Genomic DNA, 13360 nt, shown 5'->3' on the forward strand with positions numbered 1-13360 from the left:
AAGCGCCTCGTCTTGCTTTAGCACCACATCCAAGAAGATTATGTGTGACCCTGTGTGTGTGTGTCTCCATGGTAAAGGTTTGTGTCTGTGCCTCAGTGTCCTGAGTTCCTTGGCTTCACTCTGCATCAATGCTAATATGATAAACTCAGCACTGGGTCGGCACAGAAATTAGTCGGAGGGGCTGGAGGGTATCTGAATCAAACAGGAGTGGCATTGTGATATCAATTACATCATAAGTCATCAAAGTAAAATTAGGCGGAAGGGGATGATTGGGCTACTGATACAGCGTTTCCGTTACAAACCAGAAGTTAAGGGTCTCATCCAGATTTAACTCAGTGTAAAAAACATGTTTTCGTAAGTAACCAACAGCGCAGCCCAGCAAACAACAAGAACATAAGAGACAGTCATCAGTTAGTATCTGGAAAATGAATTAGAATTGTAAGACTCTTTAATAGTCTAATAATAAATGAAAATAAAAGTGGTCCATTGTCATTTCATCCTGCAGCAGTTAAAAATGGAAACCGTGAAATATAGATTCAAAATATACCTAATTTATCGCACCATATGTGGCTACAACTTTTTCAACACTGTGTCAAGACCTGAGACTATATTGCTGCAGGTTGAGAGAAATGATGTTGAAGTTTATTATTCAGATGGCCGGAACCAAATTTCATTCCCAAAATAAGAAGATTCCTCTGAAAGCGAGCGCAATTATTATAGAACAGACCATGTCCAATCCCTTGGCCCCAAACGTTCATTGACAGCAGAATGAAAATCACTGCTGCTCGTTAGGCGTTTCACGTTTCTGTCGGCCTCCTGAGCCTGCAGTTTCACTCAAACTTTCCCAGAATGTCACTTTATCCCACCAGCGCATTAACGGCGTGAAATCGCTGCCGCTCGCAGCTATTTTCATTTCTGAAGCTGTGAAATTTGCTCTGTGCCATGTGATGCCGATGTTATGACAACAACACAGCAAGGACGGCAACGGCAGCAACCACAAGCACAACTCGGTCCGCCCTTTACATACAGGACTCAGCTACATACAGCTACTCTGATCGTTTAAGAAATGTCCCCACTGGTGTCAGCATGAGGGACAAAACAACTGAATAGAACTTCTGAAGGTCCCACATCATTCAAAACTCACTCCACCAATAAGAAGAGTCCATCCTCCACTTCGCCTGTTGCTTGCTAAGGTTATTACAATTACAGCGGCCACTGTAACATTCTTGTTTACACGTTAATCAACAACCGGAGCCAGAAGCATGATGATGTTGTGATGTTGTGACCAGATGTGTTACTTCGTCTGTTTGGGGGAAACCCATCCAAGGGGAAACTATGGGCCGTTTTTTCACTGTCTTGCATTGTTTTCCGGCTGTTGTACATTGTTGGGTTTGTGGCAACGCTTGCATTGCACATTTATCACCGAAACACAACAACGTGAAGAGCTTCCAACGCAGCAGACACACCAGTTCAAGGGCTACGAATCAGGACAAGTGCCGCAAACTGCAGCCAACGCAATAAAACAACAACAACAAAAAGCTGCAGAAACTCCAGAACAAGTGTTTTCTGACTGAGCTATGTGCATGTTGCAGTGTGGCCTCAGCAAAATCAGCATGGATGACATGAACCTGGGCTGCAGTAAATTGAATGCACACATGTGTTTCATGTCACTCGGTTGCTTATTGCAGGACTTTCACCTCCTACCTCAGAACTAAACTGCTGCTGCCGATATTGCGCTCCTGACCTGTTTTCTTTCGATCAAGAGGGGGTTACGCCTGCGCTGGCTGGATTAAGCGGCGCCGCAATGTTCATGGGAAAGCTGCAGTGCCCGCCGAGCTGCAGCAATATTGTCTGGATGAGCGTATGGTAACTGCATGAACGTCCCACTAAGTGGGAGGATTGAGAATTTATGGCAAAAGGCCGCCTCACTTGCTCCGATTTCTAAAAGGGATCATTTCTGCCGCGCAGCTAAATGTGTGAAAAGCTCTTGAAAGTTCTTGAATGCAGCGCCTCTTTTAAAAAGCAGAAAATCAAGCTCGAGTAGAAGATTGGACAAGAACAAAGTGGCGACTTTGTTCCCGAACAGGCCGTCCAGTCAGTGGCTCCAGAGTCAACTGGAGGACGCCTTCATAAAGCGGCAACAAGCCCTCAGAGCTTCTTCTGTTAGCAGCCCAATGCACAGACTTTACAACTGAATCAGACCCACCGGTGTGTGTGTGTGTGTGTGTGTGTGTGTGTGTGTGTGTGCGTGTGTGTGCCCAGAGAGGGTGACTTCCCTGTCACCCTGCAGCCCAGTGCCCAGGGTGCAGGATGAAGCGCAGAGTGTGTCATTAAGTGCTACTTTATGGCATCCATAAAGGAGGCAGCAGCTCCCTGTTGAGTCTTTTCTTTGCTGCATCCATCAGTTGCTTCCTTTGTTTGGCTCTCGAGTCTTTTTCCTTTTGTCCTTTCAAACTTGATTAGTCCTGTAATGCTAAAACACTATTGAAAAAATAATTCATAACTATGGTAATAAATGTGATGATAATAATAATAACATGCATGAACCGTGTGTCACATTTAAAGTGAACGTGGATTAGATCCAGTCTGCTATTGTTCAGGGGCTTCCTTTTGATGGATGTAATGTTTCCAAGAAGAAAAGTGGAAAAAATGCCCACAAGCTCTTTTTTTGTGATTGAAGTGCCATGAAATCATTATCCTAAAACTGGAGCCAGCGCAGCATCCCTGCTAATCTGTTTAGCAGCAGCAGCAGCGTTTGCAGCCACTTGATGCACCTCTTCCCTATCTTCATCTGTTTCAGTGAGTTGTATTGGGTGTTTTTCTTATTATTCAGGACAAGTTGTGGCAATCGTTCCCCTGGTTTCACCGCCATGCAAAAGGAGGCCTACTGGCCACGATCTGATCCAAAATTCTCAGCCTCAGACTCTGAGCCGGGGAGCAAAATGCAGCAGCTAATCGGACCTCGTGACATTTCAATTTGGGACAAGTGATACTTTGGAGGTTGTGTTGTGGCTTGGTCCTGCCTCCCCAGCCTTTCCTCTGGATGTCTACGGTCGTCTTTGGGGTTTCAGTTTGCTCTTCAAAGGAAGAGGCTGTGCTCCTCGACATCAGGCAGCTGCGAAGCGACCAAACCGCAGCCCTCAGGCCACGGCTGTACTCACAACCCTGCACTACATGTCCTTTTGTTATGTTATTGTATCTGTGTGTGTGTGTGTGTGTGTGTGTGTGTGTGTGGGGGGGGGGGGTGTGTGTATGTGTGTGTGTGTGTGTGTGTGTGTGTGTACATGTGTGGATGTGTTTGTTTCCCCTCAGGCCTCTTCTTTTCACTCTCCCTCTGTCTGTGGCTGCTTGTTCTCCAGTGATAACAGTCCCGTAACACTGGGCTCTTTTTTTGTTTTTTTACACCAACACAATGAGTTCTTGTGCGTGCTGTACCCCAGCTGATGGTCTTTCCACCCAAAACAGTGCAGTGCTAAGACCAGTGCAGATTTCTGGAAAAGGTCTGGAGTTTCCTAACCTCTGGTGTGAAACAAGCATAAGTCCCGATTATTGTTTTCATCTCTTCTTAACACAAAGACTCAACTCAACTTGACCATCCTGCCATTCTGAGTCGATAGTCAAACTTGATTGGACTCCAATAAGATCAGCTACGGATTCATTGCAGCGAAAGCAGGAACGTGCTGGCTTTCCGTAAAGAAGAGAACTGAGGAAGTAACTGTGAGCCCATCTGTCCAACACCACCATTGTGTATAGCAGCGCTAGACATGGGGTGGACATGTGCAGCTCATTTTATTTTATTTAATATATTTAGCCTTATTGCAGCCGGGAAGTCCCTTGAGATCGTGCTGTGTCCCAGTTGAGGAGCTGCAGCTTCCATGTTCCGCAAAAACTGTGAACTTCAGACTGGAAACGGTGAAAGTGCGAGACTGAAGATGTCCTGTTGCGTTTTTAACGTCTCCCATCTCATTGGCTGTTTTAGGGGTCTTTGATCCAGGAGAGATTTGTCGAGGCAAATGTTAAAGTCAAACAGCCTTATAGCTGCAGATCTGACGTGCCTGTCTGTAAACTGTTTTAAACTAAAATGGTGTCACCAGTATGAGGCCTCGACCTGTTGCCAGCTGTCTCAACTGGCAATAAAGATAAATTCATTTTAAGAAAAAAAGGGTCATGCTCTGCTATGGATATGATTGACAGCAGGTTCATCCAATCATCTTCTCAGCTTCAAATGCTCTCTTTGGGCTCTTTACCAGATGGATATGTGAGGTAAATCCAGTGGGTTTAGGAAATGCACCATCTGGTCTGCCAGGTTATTAAACAGAATGACATGTATGACCTTCATGAAGAACTAAAATGTCCTTATGAAAGGCAAACAGTTTGATGGTCCTGGGATCACAGCTGCTGCCTTTCAATGCACCTGAAAAACTTTCTTCTTTCTCCCCCTGCAGTACTTGATTCCACACATTCACAGAGAAGCAATCAGGGTTTTTTCTACTCAGAGGGAAGACTCAAAGATCCACAAAGCGCTTGCCCAGCTTTTACACCAGAAAATCTGTGTAAGTAGCACCAAAAACAGTGCTTCCTATCCACAGAGCAGACGTAAAGGTGAAAAACGGCAGGAAATGCGCTGAGGCGCAGGCAGCAGCTGGGCTGCGCCAGACTCATTTGAATATATTTAAATTAGTCATTTCGCGCAAAATGACCCCCCCCTCCTTCTATGCAAATATGCCTCATTAGAAACAGCGCAGGATCCACAGAGTTTGCGCTCATGTCCACACGTACTTTGACAGAAGATCTGTGGGGATGTATGGAGAGATGTGTGCGACTGTCTATTTCTTGGCATGAGTTCATGGAGAGAAAGCCAATGTGCATGTTATTTGACGACAACAAAAATAAGTACTCCATTTGAAATTCAACTCAATATATAGGGATGCACCAATGTTATCATATCTGACGACCTATCACGCAGTCAGGTTACTAGAGTGCAATTTGCGCTTCTGACTCCTCAAGTGCCACATTTCTGGCTGTTTTTGCGCCTGCATATCATTACTGCAAAAACCTTTGTGGATACCACGCAATAGTGGTGGAGATTATGGCCATAAAGTCGCCGCAAAAAGCGCCACAATTTACTGCTGCGCTCCGTTCTTTGTGGATTTGGCCCTGTGAGTTTTCTCTTCTCCCGTGTGTTGTGTGTCGAGTCGTTGTGATTTACGGGCTACCACATGTCTGAGTGTGTGTCTGAACAGAGGCAGTTCACCAAAATTTACACTCCTCACCTCTCTTTGACTCTCGCTTCTTCCTTTATTGGTGAACTCCTTCACTCTGTGGATTTTTCAGCTCTTTTTCTCCCCCAGTCAACCATTTGAACTCTCAACAGGAAGACGTCCCTCCCACCCCCGCACACGCAGCAGCAGCAGCAGCAGCAGCAGCAGTGAGCCCCCTTTAAAGACACACTTTCTCTCCAATTCAAAATCACTGCTGTGATGTTTCCTTGTCTTGTTTGGCCTTGCGGCCGACATCTGAGGGCTCAGGCGAGTGCGGTTTAATACAAGTATTTATAATGAGAAAATCAGGATTTGTCTTCAAATTAAATCTCTCCCTTCATCTCGTTCTCTTCTCTTTTTCCCGCAGAACTGTAGCACTGATTAAAGCTGCTTCAAAAAAATAAATAATTACTAATAATCAATATCAGACTGTTCATCCCCCGACTTCTGCTTCAGGCAGCGGCGGAGCAGCTGAACGGATCCGATGCACCACAAAGGGCTCCGCGACTATTTGGCTGACACACATTCTGCATGGCAACATCAGAGTGATCAGTGATCAGTGAAAATGTCATGTCGCGTTCTTCAGCTATTGTTGCAGCCACATGTTGTGTGATCTTTCTTAGTTCCTGGAGCTGCTGTGACTTGCTGCATCACAAAGAATCAGAAAGGAAAGCAGGTGAATCTGACTTACGTAAAAATAAGTGGTCGAATTGTCATAGGATGAGAAAGGAACGTGTTCATGTGAACTCATAAAGCAAGACTTGATGATTTTGTAAGCACAATGTGTTTGTGGCAACATTAGATTAGTGTAGCCAGTCATACTGAGCAGCTCTTACTTGGTTGGTATGATTGGCTCAGGTTAGCAGGCAGTTATTTGCAAATGGTGCTGACATGTTCAGTTCAGGCCAGTTCAGCTCAGAATACTGTATTAGTCCCAGAAGGGCAGTTCTCTTTACAATCACCTGTCCATAGCAGAAACACAGCAAGACAAAAACAAGGCAACACAACGATACAGTGCAAGACAGGAAATACACAACAGTTAACATCCACAGTCAGGTATGGTTACCTCAGCGACAGCACAACAGGGCTGAATTCAAATAAAAATAAATAAAATAAAAATCATCACAGATCATTTAGCAGCCAACATGTTGTCCGAATCCCACGTCATCTGTGATTATTTTTTTCTCTGTCGTGAGCAGAGCTGATGAACTGTGTGGTGATGAGCTGATGGGCGGGGATTACCACGGGGCGGGTCCAACAAACAGACAGATAGGCAAAAAACAAAACCAAAACTGTCACACCAGATGAACCTTGACAAAGGCACAGCAGATCAGAAATCAAAAAATACATCACTAGACCATTAAATCATCAAACAAGATACCTGGCAGGTGACAGCAAGCACCTCCTGCAGCAGGTCATCATCATGTAAACGTTTGATTCATGCGAGATTTGCTTCCATGTTTCCACTCTTGGGTAGGACGTCTGTCTTGAAGGCGACCTCAACCTGTAGTTCATGGCTTTAGTGCAAATATAACAAAATCAAAGTCCAAAAACAAAACACCACTCCCAGAATTCTCTGCAGATTTGAATGATGAAATTCTAGTTCCACCACAAATTTTTTTTTTTTTTTTTCCTTGTCCGGTCTGGCCATAATGACAAGCAGAAGTGTCTCTGAATGTCTATGATGGCTGACAGATTTTATCCTCAGAGGTAGATCTTGAGAGTGTGAGCCACGTGGGTGGTTTCAGGAGCTACCTCTTCAGTGGTTTTATTATAATGTTCTTGGTGACATTCTGGCCATGACCGGACTGAGGGGGACAGATAGGGGGGTGAGTAGAGAGGGGAAATGAGTGGGGGGGGTGAGATGATGAGAGGGATAGAGAGAGAGGAGTAGAGGAGGCAACTGGCAACAATATACAATTGTGTTAAAAGAGAACAAAACAGATCGTAAATATGCATAGCTAATTATCAGATAGTGCATATATACCCATACAAACATACATGCGAGTTCATACAGTGATGTTAATAATAATAGCGATGATAATAATAACAACGTTAATAGTAATAATAATAATTATAGTTATAATAATAATAATAATAATAATAATAATAATAATAATAATAATGTTGATAGTAATAATAACGATGATAATAATCTACTCATGGATCAATAAGACAGTAAGCTATGCAATAGTGTACAACAGTGTACCCGCGCTTGTGTATATTTGTGTGTGTGTGTATGTTTGCATCTGTGTATACGTGTGTGTGTGCGTGTGTGTGCGTGTGTGTGTGTGTGTGTGTGTGTGCATGTATGGATGTGGTGGTGTGTGTATGGATGTGGTGGTGTGTGTACCTGAATGTGGGAGTGGGTGTGTTTAAGTACGTCACTGGAAGTAGGCTGCCAATTAGTGCGGTCCCCGAGGCCGCAACCGCCCCACGCCAGTGACGAGCCGGGGGGGGGGGGCCCGGACACGGCATACCCACCGCAAAGCCGGCCAGGAAGAGGCCCGGAGCAGCAGGCCCCCGGGCCGGAGGGCACCCGCCCCACGAGGAGCCAGGGCAGGATGACAGGGAGGCAGATACCCCAAGGAGAAGGGACACCACCCAGGGCGGACAGGCAGCAGAGCCCGGCCCCTGGACGGGGGCCCCCCAGGGCAAGCGAGACCAGACTCATCCCCATGACAGGACCCAGCCCCTTCACCCACTGGGAGGATCGGTACCCAAGGCAGGCCCGGGCACCCAGAGGCCCCCCCCCTACGGACCCAGTATGGCGCATCAACCGGCCCCCTCCACCCCCCACACCCCCAGCCACCCCCACCGCCCCGGGACCCCCCGGCGCCAGGGGACAGCCCCCCCCCGGCCCCCGGGGCCACAGCCGCATCCCCGCCCCCAACGCCGGCAAAGCGGGCCCCCAAGCGAGAGTCCCCCCTGGTTCCCCCTGTGCCCTGTAAAAGAAGAAGATAAATAATTAAAAAGATAAAATTAAATAATCAAACCGTGGACCCCCGCCCACCATTGTCAGACCCCCGTGTCTCAGGTCGTCGCCGCCCACCCGCCCCCGAGCGGCGCAGGGGGACCACCCGGGCAGCGGCCCGGTCCCGGGATTGGGGGAAGGGGGACCCCGCCACAAGTGGCAAGGTCCCCATAAGCCCAGCCGGTCTCGCACCTCGGGGGCACCGGACTGCACAGGGCCCATCCAGGGTGGGAAAGATGTCGGGTCCAGCCCCCGCTAGCAGGCCGACCCCACTGTGTGTAGGAGTGTCAGTGTGTGTATATGTGCACTTGCTGGTGTGTTGGACTATGGTGCGTTTAAAATGGAAGGGTGGTAAGGCCCTGGGGCAACCACACTGCTGCTGAGCAGGGCGGCGGCCGCAGTGCACGAACCCCCCCCCCCAGGCCCTAAGTGTCTATAATGCTATTAAAATTGGAGAGGGTCTCGGATGGAGCGGTGGCCGGCCGATGGAGACCCTCATCCAAAGCCCTAGTGATAATGTCAGTGGGTCGTTGGCTGCGTGGGGGCCAGGTCCTCGCCAACGAGGGTGCAGTCGGTGCCCCATGCAAGGGCGAGGAGACCGCACCGGGGGGAGGCCCACCGGGGACCCGGTCGCCGCCCATATCGAGTCCCCCGCGGCGCCCGGCCTTCTGGCCGGGCGCCGCGGGGGACTCGATATGGGCGATATGGACTCGATATATATATATATATATATATATATATATATATATATATATATATATATATATAAATAAAATTAAAATAAAAATTAAAATAAAAATTAAAATAAAATAAAATAAATAAATACACCCATTATGTGACCAGGGGGGACTCCCGGTTAGGGCGCCCCCTCAGCGACATCGGGGCCGGGGACACCACAGGGATCCAGGAGCCAAAGGGGGGGCCACCCCCCACCGCCCGAGGGCCCCGGGGCAGCGGCAGCGACCAGGGAGACGGAGGGCGAAGGTGGGGCAGAAGGCACCACCCGGGCACACAGGAGCGGTAGCCACCGGCCGCGCAGCCCCACCCCAGGCATGTGACCCCACCGCGTACGATCCAGCGCCAGTTCCCAGACACAGGGACGGACCAGCCCCCCCACCAACAGGAGGGCCCCCGGCCCAGAGCCAGGGACCGTTTTGATACTGTTAAAGTTAATACAGTCCTGAGAGGAACATCTCGGTCTGCATATTATTAAATAACGTCATGTTTATAGTAATTTTTTGCAGACTTGTCTATAGAATCTATGAATCAAACAAGATGGGTGTAAAGCCTGTGGCATCAGAGGGTTCATTCTCCAAAGATGATCCTGTTATTTTACAGACCTTTTCTTCAGGTCAAATACACAAATCAGAGTGTGGCTTGATGCACTGATAATGTGGTCGGAAGTTTTATATCACTTTCATAGATAGAAAAAACCAACATAAGCAGCAGAATTAGGCCCACAAATTCTGTTAGCTTAAAAAGAAATTTAGACCTGATGTGTACATTTATTGAGCAAATTTGGTTGCTAAAATTTAAAGAACCTGCCATTGTATCAGAGGACATCCGGTTTGCTAACACATTGACAGCAGCCCGGCAGCTGCATTGTTATTCATTTATTTGAAGTGTGGCTGGAGCAACACTGTACGCCGTTTCCATGCAAGTCGGAAGTCAGAGAGAAAGCTGAGCCAAATGTCGGATTATATAGAGGAAATTTGCTAAGTTGAGAGCATTAGGCATCAAAGGTGCTCTCCTGATTCATATTATATATATATATGTGTATATGTGTATATATATATATATATATATATATATATATATATATATATATATATATATATATGAATATATATATATACATATATACAAATCTTTTTTTTTCCCTCCTCTGGCTTTATTCAAAGAGGATACTTCAGCATAGAATCTTTTTTTTTTTTTCAAACCAGGTTGATGTTTCAATTTAAGTCAGCGGTTCTTTGAACACCTTTGGGATGAGACGAAAGCGAATTCTAAAAAATTCAGACATACGGTGGCCACTTCGACAATGTGGCTGACTTTCTATCATTCCGCAGGAGGTCAAAGGTCTGTTTGGTTCTTCATTTCTGTTTGTGAGCTTGGACGACTCAGCACTGACATCAAAGAGGTCGGAGCCTGACGAGCTTACTGCTGACCTTTTCCGCAGCATGAGACCAACATTTGTGGCTCGGAGAGGAGTCAACGTGTGATAACCACAGTCACATGAAAACAAGAGTTTTTTTGTTTGCCCTCCAACTGGCACCATCGAGTTGTGTTTTTATTTTTTATTTTATTTCCCCCAACTAATTGGACCACACCTCGGTCTTATTTCCGCATAAATGAAACAATTAACGTATGTAGAATCAGCTACCAATTATGGAATCCATGGAAAACGAATACCTTCTGTAGCAGATGCAGGAGCATGTTGTGTGAAGGTCAAAGGTTGAAGATCGCGTTCTGGGTTCCTGAGTGTCTCTGAGGCCGGTGGAGCAAAGCACCTTCACAACGCCTGAGTGAAAACAGACTCAGCGGAGAATCCTGACGGGATCGTGGAAGTTGAGGAAGGTTTATTTTCATTCTCTCTCACTTCCAAGCCGTCTCCATACATTTGCAGTGTGAGCTGCCGAAACAACCTTCACTGGATTCCAGTGTCACAGGGGAATGTTGTTGTAATGACATGTAAAATCACACAAGACATTTTTGTACCAATACGAGCAGTGATACGAGCGATACCGTATGTTACACATGACCTACGAAATCTTAGATTTTCACTCGTAAATTGATTGCCACGGCATCAACTTGCAGATGTTCCCGTCTCTCTCTCTCTCTCTCTCTCTCTCTCTCACACCCACACACACACACACAAACAAATGGACGGAATTAAAAGCGGATGATCTGGGAGGTGATCCGATGTTGTGGAAGTGGTAAAGCCCTCCATCGGTACTCGTGCACACCTGTGCACAGAGACGAGGGAGACGCGGCCGCTGCGATTCTGAAGCAACAGTGGCGTGATTGTTCCCTCAGCAGATTAGTGTGTGATATGAAGCCTCGTGGCCCCGGAGGACATGTGACTCTTATTGGGTTTAGACAGTAAAACTGTGACTGTCTCTTTTCCATCCACAACGTGTCAGCTGTGTGTGTGTGTGTGTGTGTGTGTGTGTGTGTGTTAGCCCCACCAAATGTCTGTCCTTCCGGGCTCATTTGTCATCCTGCGCTAAAACCCTGCCGCCACGGCCCAGTTAGAAATCGTAAATTGGAACCATTTACGCCCATTTGCCCTTTTTACGAACATGCATGTTGACCCGAGGCACAGAGCGTCCTCAAAGTCTCTGGACATTAATTGCTTGCCATGTAGTCAAAACAACCGAAGTGCTGCATTTTGTGGCAGCAAGTCGTCGTTGCCACAAAATGTTTCAGGGATTTTGGGACAAGGAGTCTTTTCTTTATTGTCGTCAGGCCGTCGGCCGTCAATTATTATCAATCTAGCTGAGAAAAGAGCTTCTGCAAAAAGTACAGTAGAAGACAAACAAGGGAATAAAAAAGCAAACCGGAGGTTAGCTAGCCAGCTGTTGCTCTGGACATTCGCGCGGATATCAGCACTAGATGGCAATCTCACTTCAAGGTTTTGTTCGTGTCACGCTTAACTAGCTGCAGCGAAACTTTAGCAAAACAACTAAGAGTAATCTCCACCGCTCGCCATTTATCATTCCTTGACATTGTCCATAGGAGGGCAATGGCACCGATATACCTGTTTTCGCTGAACATGTAGCACAAAAACTCGACTTCTCGTTGTTGAGCAATTTTGGGCGCAGAATCATTAAAGCATTCACTGTTTGAGACGGACCCAAATCCATCTGCCACACATCTGTCCATCCACACACGAGAACCTCGCATTCCTATTTCACTCTCTGCAACAAAAAATAAATGTTTCTCACGTTTTATTGTTAACTCAAAGTTTTCCACTCGATGTTAAGAGTTAAGAAAAAAAACTCAGACTTTGGTCTCACAATTTAAACGGCGCAGCGTTGAAGCATTTTGATCAGCTTCTCTTTGAAGGTCTCCTCAAAGTTGGATTGAGAATAAATATTTCTCTCTTTCTATTTGCAGACTCGCATCACAGAAAGCCCTGCCCCTCTCCTTGCCTTCCCTACACACACGCCCCACCAATCTTCCCTCCTTCTCCAGTCAAATGTCACGTCCAGCATCTCGCCGTCTCCTGGCTCGTTTCTGTCCGACGGCGTCGGCACAGTTGACGTCGGCTGTCGGCGAGGCTTCATGCCGATGCTAATTGGAGTGCTGCAGGGAACCAGGACTTGTGGTTCCTCTCTCCTGCCGCCCATGTCTCTTTTCATCATCCAATATTCTCCCCTTTTCCACGTGCTCCACCTTCGGCTTGGTGCCCATGTAGCCCTACCCCCTCACCTCTCGCCACCCAATCCTCACTCTCCTGTCCCAGGTCCTCCTTTTAAGAAGATGGGATCCACAGATTGTGTGTGTACGTGCGTGTGTGTGTGTGTGTGTGCATGTGTGTGTGAAAAACGTCCCACCCACACACATCAGAGGCCTGAATTTGTGTGTGTGCGAGTCTTAGGAGTGTGTGTTTGTTGTGCCCGGGGGCAGACTTTTTTTAAATCAGACGTCCAAGGAAACGGCTGAATCCAGAGAATGTCTGAATATTTATTCCTCCTCTGAAGCGAGGATATTAATGAGAGAGCCATGACTGAGCAGGTTACGGGGAGAGGGAGGCGGAGAGGCTGCATGGGAGATGAGAGGCAGATGGTGGTGTGGCGTGTTTACCCCCGTTTTCTGTGCTCTGGGCTGCGGGGAAGCGCAGGAGCTCTGCCTAGTGTTTATCCCTGGGAATTACACGATTTCGAACACGCGTCCTAACAAGGATGCGAAGATGTTCTGGCGGATGTATTCCCCCGTCCTGCAATCTGGCCTTCTCCTTCCACATCTACCACAAAGTAGAGAGGAGCTTTCCAAGAGATGGGGGAAACCACCATCTGAGCAGGAAACTACAGGAAGAAGTCTTTCAAAATGTCCCCAATGTGGGATTAGTAAAGGCATTCTATTGGCTTTTATTCAAAAACACTCTTGCATGTTCGTATAA

This window comes from Nelusetta ayraudi, unplaced genomic scaffold (genome assembly GCF_046127955.1).
Source record: "Nelusetta ayraudi isolate G7.1 ecotype Tasmania unplaced genomic scaffold, CSIRO-AGI_Nayr_v1 ptg000011l, whole genome shotgun sequence".
Lineage (NCBI taxonomy): Eukaryota > Metazoa > Chordata > Actinopteri > Tetraodontiformes > Monacanthidae > Nelusetta > Nelusetta ayraudi.